A 7,216-nucleotide genomic window follows, 5' to 3' on the forward strand; every position below is an offset into this window, starting at 1 on the left:
TTCCAATAATTATAATATGGTGAAGACTGTAATAAATTCTACAAAAGAAGCATAACAGTGCAGTAGAGAAGGGGCAGTGCAAGAGTAATCACATCTAGTGGAGAAAGAAGGAAGAAATCTAGGAAGGCTTTACAAAAAAAAAGTAACTTTGAGCAAAACCTTAAGAGATAGGAAGGATTTAATAAGTAGATTATAGGAAAAGTAATTTCAGGTGGAAGATACAAGAGCAAAGGTAGGGAGGAAGGAAATCATAGAATATGTTTATGGAACATTGAATCCAGTTTGCCTAGAGCATAGTGTGAATGAAGGAAAGTACTAGAGAAGAAAAAGAAGAAGGAGAAGGAAGAGGAGGAAGAGGAGGAGAAGGAGGAAAAGGAGGAGGAGGAGGAAGGAAGGAAGGAAGGTGGATACTATTAATTTTTTTAATTTCAAATTTCAAAAAAAGATTTGAAAGCATTTTAAATATGTTAACTAAACTTACTTTTATACAGCCTGCCTCTCACAGGCTCTTATTATTCTTATTTTATAGATAAGAAAACTGACACATTGAGAGGTTTGAGTGATTTGCCTATGGCCACATAATTAGTCTGTGCTTGAGGTAGGATTGGAATTCAGGTCTCTCTGATGGCAAGTCCTGTGCTCTACCCATTAAACTGTCTTCAAAGGCATTTGTTTTATTCAATCATGTCTGACTTTTCATGACCCTATGAACTTGGCCATGGGGTTGGCAAAGATACTGGAATGGTTCGCTTTTCCTTTTCCATTTCCCTTTCCTTCTCCAATGTGGAAAACTTTATTTTTTACAGATAAGGAACTGAGGCTGATAGGAGTTATGTGACTTGCCCAGGGTCACACAGCTAGTAAATGTCTGAGATCAGATTTAAATTCAGATCTCCAGACCCAGTGCTTTCCTCACTGCACCACCTAGATGCCCTTGTAATTAATTGAAACTGATTAAGTTTCCTCTCCCACAGAATTCCTATATACTGGTCTAGTACCAGTCATGTGGAATCCAGGGAAATTGACAAGATTTTGTAGAATTTAGAGATACTAAAGCCTTCCACTTTTGAGATCCTTGAGATACCCACTGGTTTTTGTGTCTCCTAGAAAAAATATCATAATAAACCATTGAGAAAGAGAAAAGGCTTTGAGAAGGAAAGCTGTACAGTACTAAAAACCAACTGCTTCCTTCACAGTTTTGTCCCTAACTGAGCAAAAATGTCTGTTGAATTGAATAAACTTGTCCCCCTAATATCAATAGGGTGTAAGTGAATTGGATTTAAGTGAGGGAAGGCTGTGCTTGGTCACTGTAGAACAAGCCTTTCTGTGTACAGATCTACACTGCATTACCATCTGAGTACAAAGAAAAAAAGAGAATGATTCCCTTTCTCCCTGGGTCTGTTTTGTTTTGAAGAAAATTGCTAAAAGTTACAATCCAAATGTTGCAGTGGATAAAGCACCAACACCAGGAGTCAGGAGAACTTGAGTTCAAATCCAGCCTCAGATACTTACTAGCTGTGTGAGCTTGGATAAGTCACTTATCACTGTTTGCCTCAGTTTCCTCATCTGTAAAATAAGCCAGAGAATGAAATGATGAGCCATTCCAGAATCTTTGTCAAGAAAATCGTAAATCAGGATCACAAAAAGTTGAAATCAACTGAAATAGCTGAACAACAACAATAATGATGGCAATAGAGATTAAGGATTAAAAAAGACAATTCATACAAAGCATTTTGCAAACTATAAAACACGATATAAATATCAGATAATGTGTAACACATATACTATAATAATCAGGCATCTAGGAGGTGCCATTTATATTGTTTTCTCATGGTTCCTGCTTTAGCAGCCTATCTCAGAACATTTAAAAGGCCTAATTTGGAAAAAAATAAAAATAAAATTCTATAGCCTATTAGACTTGTAGTCGTAGGGTCCTGCTTTAGATACTTACTGCCAAAGCAAGTCACTTAACTTCTATTTGCCCAGTTCCTATATCTGTAAAGTGAGAAAAGTAACAGACCCTACTTCACAGGGTAATTAAGAAGATTAGATGAGATTATGTATACACACACACACACACACACATATACACATACACATATATGTGTATATGTGTGTGTGTGTGTGTAAAGCACTTTATAAACCTTAAAAACATTTTTGCTGAATTATGATTATAGTATTATACAAATATATATTAGGCATTCATGGTGTGCAGCATCTCAGGTTAGGACTAGGAAAGATAAGATAAAATCCCTACTCTCAAATGGGCTTATAATCTAGTAGAAATGATACAAACTAGGATAATTATAATACAAAATTATATGCTTTTAATCTCAAAAATGCAAAATGAGGAATTAGACGAGATCTAATTAATCAAGAATAAGTAGGAATATTTGATACAATATCTACAGAGAGAGTTTTTTAAGTTGAACTTTGCAGGGGTGTGGTAGTAAATATTTAACAAATAGTTCTCAAAAATATATATGTCACAGGAAACACTTTTTAAGCTTGCCCTGCATTATAACATTTTCTTTATCATTTTCTTAAGTCTAGACAATCAACAGAATAATAAATCAAGTTCTGATTTGTCACATTTGTCTATTTCTGAGCTATAAATGCTCACTGAAGATTTAATGATCAGCTCTCTGGTGCTGGCATAATCTGGCTCCAGGAAGCTCTTAAATTTAAGAGATTCAAGATGGGAAGTGAGGGAGGGAAAAGATTATTCCAGGCATAAAGGAAAAAGTGAGCATATATGAAGGAAAAAAAGTATGGTCAATAAGAAATAGTGCCCTCAGTAAAAAGAGACAGTGTTTGGAACTGGGCTTCAAATTCCACCTCAGCTGCTTACTATCTGGGTGTTCTTGAATTCATTTTACCTCTCTGGGCCTCAGTTTTCTCATTTGTAAAATGAGGAATTGAATTATATGGCTTCTAAATTCCTTTCTACCATCTTGAGTTTTAGGCAACAGAAATTAATCAGGTTTTCTTGGACTCTGGAGTCATATTAAGGAGCAATGCAATAGGGAAAAGATGATGGCACCAGATTATTGAAGAATTTTGAATGCTAAGCAAAGGAGTTATAATTATTAGAAGACAACACAGTAGGTAGTTAGGTGGTATAGTAGATAGCACACTGGACCTGGAGTTAAGGAAAACATGAGGTCAAATCTGATCTGACAACTTATACACTGTGTGATCCTGGGCAAGTCACCTTAACCTTCATCTGCCTCAATTTCTTCATCTATAAAATGAGGATGATAATAGCAGCTACCTTTCAGGGTTGTTATAAAGATCAAATGAAATAACATTTGTAAAGTGCTTTGCAAACATTAAAATATTATATAAGTTCTAGCTAGTAGTAGTAATAGTAATGGATGTAGCAGCCTAATGTTTAGAATCAGAGGGACCAATGTTATCATAATCAACATCACCATTATGACATAAAATACCCAGTTAATTCATGGGTCGATAATCTCTTAGAAATGATAGAAGTAGCAAAGAAAATAAAGTCATTCTCTTATACATCTATGAGGCAAGGACAGAGCTTTATAGCTCTAACCCCACTTAATCTAGCATTCCCTAGTGGCTGAAAGGTTGTACAGTAGATTCTGGAGTCAGAAAGTTTTATTATTCAATGGCATACAAATTCTTTATGACATTTTCTTGGCAAAGATACTGGAGTGTTTTGCCATTTCATTCTCCAGCTCATTTTACAGATGAGGGAATTGAGGTAAACAAGATTAAGTGACTTGGTCAGGGTCACACAGCTAGTATCTGAGGTCATATTTGAACTTAAAAAATGAGTCTTCCTGATTCCATGCCCAGCACTCTATCAATTTTGCCACCTTAGACAAATCTCTTAACCAATATCTACTTCAGTTACCTCATCAATAAAATAAGGATAATAATAGCATCTACTCCTTAAGGTTTCTATGAGGATCAAATGACAATATTTGTAATGACTGGCACACAGTGGGTAAGCACCACTTTAATAAAAGCTTATGTGCCTGCCTTTCTTCCTTCTTTCCAACCACTTCAATCTAATGGATGAACTTGGTGTCATAATTGCACTTAACATAGAGTTATTGGCTCATATGGAGTCAGCCTAGCCCTGGACCACATTAAATTAAGCCTCAATCCCTGGGGCAGCTTTCAAACCAAGATCAGTTGACAATGATTTGAAACAAGAATGAATACAGAATGGGGCCTGTAAAGTGTGTGTGCTAGAGGCAGGGGTGATACTAGCAAGCAAGAAAGGAGTAGTCATAATGGGGTAGAGAGGAAAGATGAAAAGGGGCTCAAAATAAGCACAATCATTTTGCAACTTTGCCTAGGGGACAGTTTTAATCATGCCCCTCACCTTTCATTTCACAGATCACTATTGAGATTGGTTCTCAAGGTGGGCCGGCTACCATGACATCGGTGCTTTCCACTGCAGACAAGAGCTATCCCAGGGCTTTCTAAATGACATTCTCTAGAACACAATGAACTAGGTGTTCCCAGAATCTTATGGCAAGTTCAGCTTTAGTAAGTAATAATCATTACATGCTAAGCTCTTTGACAGGAGGGACAATCCTTTGCTTTTTTCTTAACAATTATCCCTTTCATATCAAGGGCTTTCCCCATCGCAATTTCAACATATCATGGGATAGCATAAAAATGTGGGAGAAGTTTTGCATAAAACACAGATGATCAAATACTTAGTCCAAATTTTACCCCAAAAATACTATAATACTACACTACATTAAAAAAAGAAGAGGATATTCAGACTACTCTGGCACAAAAGGAAGGCCAAAAAATTTTGCATGGATTTTCCAGATCAGAGGGGCATTATGGTCTTAATTCCTGTGATGTGGAAGGGATAGCTATATATCCCCAAAACTCACCATAGTGTCTGGCACATAGTAAGTAGTTAACAAATTTATTTTTATTATAAATTTTTTTATTTTTCATCAGATAAGAATAAATATCCAATATCAGGCAGCAAAGATTGCTCATGCTTTTGTGAACAAAGAGGTCACTTTGGTCACTTACATATTACTCTCCTTACTTACTCTATGTTCCAGCCAAATTTATCTCCTTGCTACTCCATATACCTGGCATCCACCTCAATCTGCAGAGTCCTCTTCCCAGAAAATCACCTTATATTTATTTATCATATCCTATATTTTGTGTTTACTTATTGTTTTACCTGTTATTCCTCTCCCCAGTTGAATGTGTGAGGATATGAACTAATTTGTTTTGTCATTATATCTCTAGTACCTTGTAGAATGCCTGGCACAGAGCTGACATTTAATAAATGCTTATTGAATGAATGAATGATTTGAAATCTAAATGATGGAAGTTTTAGTCCAATCTGACCCCAAAAAGGTACATCCTAACAGCAGGAAGCAATCAATAGAAATTTGTTTCCTTAAATGTCCTATCTAATGAAACAAAGAGGCATCTTCATCATTTTGAAATTTCTTTTCTACAAGTTTTGTAACATAAATTACTATATGACTAGAGTGATATACATATATAATTTAGTTAAAAATCAGCATTACAGTTTGGAAGCACATGTTCAAATATTCTTTAATGATGAGGTAGATAATGAAAAAAGTTTGGATGCTCCTGGCCTAGAGGAACGATAGAATCATCAAAAGTTGGAAATTACTTTATGAGAATAATTTAGCAGAAACTCATTGAGGTTGATGAGAAGTTTTTCCACACATGGCAACAAATTGATTTGTTATGCTTTGAATTAAGCCGGATGTGGGTTAATATTTTCTCTGTGAAGTCCTGGAATGTTCAGGTTATATTTGGGTAGATAGAACAGTGTCAAAATTTCACAAGTTATAATCATTTAGTTTGTGCAGAACCAGCAGACCATCCAGAGACTAAAATATGAAGCTATACAAGTGAGAAGAAACAAAGAACTTTTCAACAATCACAATAACAACCATGACTCAAATTTGCATTATGCTTTCCCCCACTAAGGTCCTACCAAGAAGGAAGGAATGAAGAAACAAAGAAATAAAGGAGGGAGATGAAGGGAAGAACAAAAGAAGGAAGGAAAGGACAAAGGAAGGAAAGAGGGACAAAGAGAGGAATGAACAAAGGAATGAAAGAAGGGGGGAAAAAGAAGGAAGGAGAGAAGCAAGGAAGAATAGAGAAAGAAATGAACATAGGAATCAAGGAGGGAGGATGGAAAGAACAAAAGAAGAAAGAAAAGAAGGAAGGAAGAACAGAGGGAGGAATGAAGGAGGGATGGCTTTTCTTACAACGCAGTGGCGTTGGAAACAAAAGTATCATTTGCATTATACAAATGAAAAAACTGAGCCACAGAAAGCACATACTTAAACCACATCTTAGGGTGAAGAGGCTATGGCAGCTTTTATATTGATTACCACTTCCTATAATTAAACAGATCTCCTGTTCTAGGAGGGAGCTATTAAACTCATCATTTCTGTCTTTTCCTTTTCACATCCATCCAATCAACTACCTAGGTCTTCTTATCACAAGACCACCATCGCTGATCTTCCTAAAATAAACCCCTGTCCCTGGAAAGATAAATGACAGAGTGAACAAAGTGTTGGACCTAGTGTCAGGAAGACCTGAATTCAAGTCTGGTCTCAGACATTTCCTAGCTGTGTGACCCTAGGCAAGTCACTTAATCCTGTTTGCCTTAGTTTCCTCATTTGTAAAGTGAGCTAGAGAAAGAAATAGGAAACCACCCCAGTATCTTTGCCAAGAAAACCCCAAATGTAGTCATGGATAATTAGACATGACTGAAACAACTGAACAATAACAATACCATATGAGATAAGTACAAATTTAAAATACCTATCTCAGAAAACAATCATAGTTAAGAAGTGGTCCTTGTCATCACGATTTCACAGAATTCTTTGGAGTGCACTTCAGAGACAGGTTAAATGAATACAAGATGCTCATTGTTAATATAAATAAACAAGAATTCTACATGAAAGATTGTTTCAAATCATTAATGAGAAAATTAAAATTAAAACAACTCTGAGCTTCCACCTCACACCCAGTAATTAAATAACAATGACAAAACGTTGACAAAGATGACCAAAGAAAGGAAATAAGCAGTGTTGAAAAAGCTGTGGAAAGACAACACATTAATGTGCTTCTGAATTGGTTCAACCACCTAAGAAGCAATTTGTAATTACATTTTTTAAAAGTGACTAGAAACTCCATATCATTTGAGTCA

Source organism: Antechinus flavipes, chromosome 3 (genome assembly GCF_016432865.1).
Source record: "Antechinus flavipes isolate AdamAnt ecotype Samford, QLD, Australia chromosome 3, AdamAnt_v2, whole genome shotgun sequence".
Classification (NCBI taxonomy): Eukaryota; Metazoa; Chordata; class Mammalia; order Dasyuromorphia; family Dasyuridae; genus Antechinus; species Antechinus flavipes.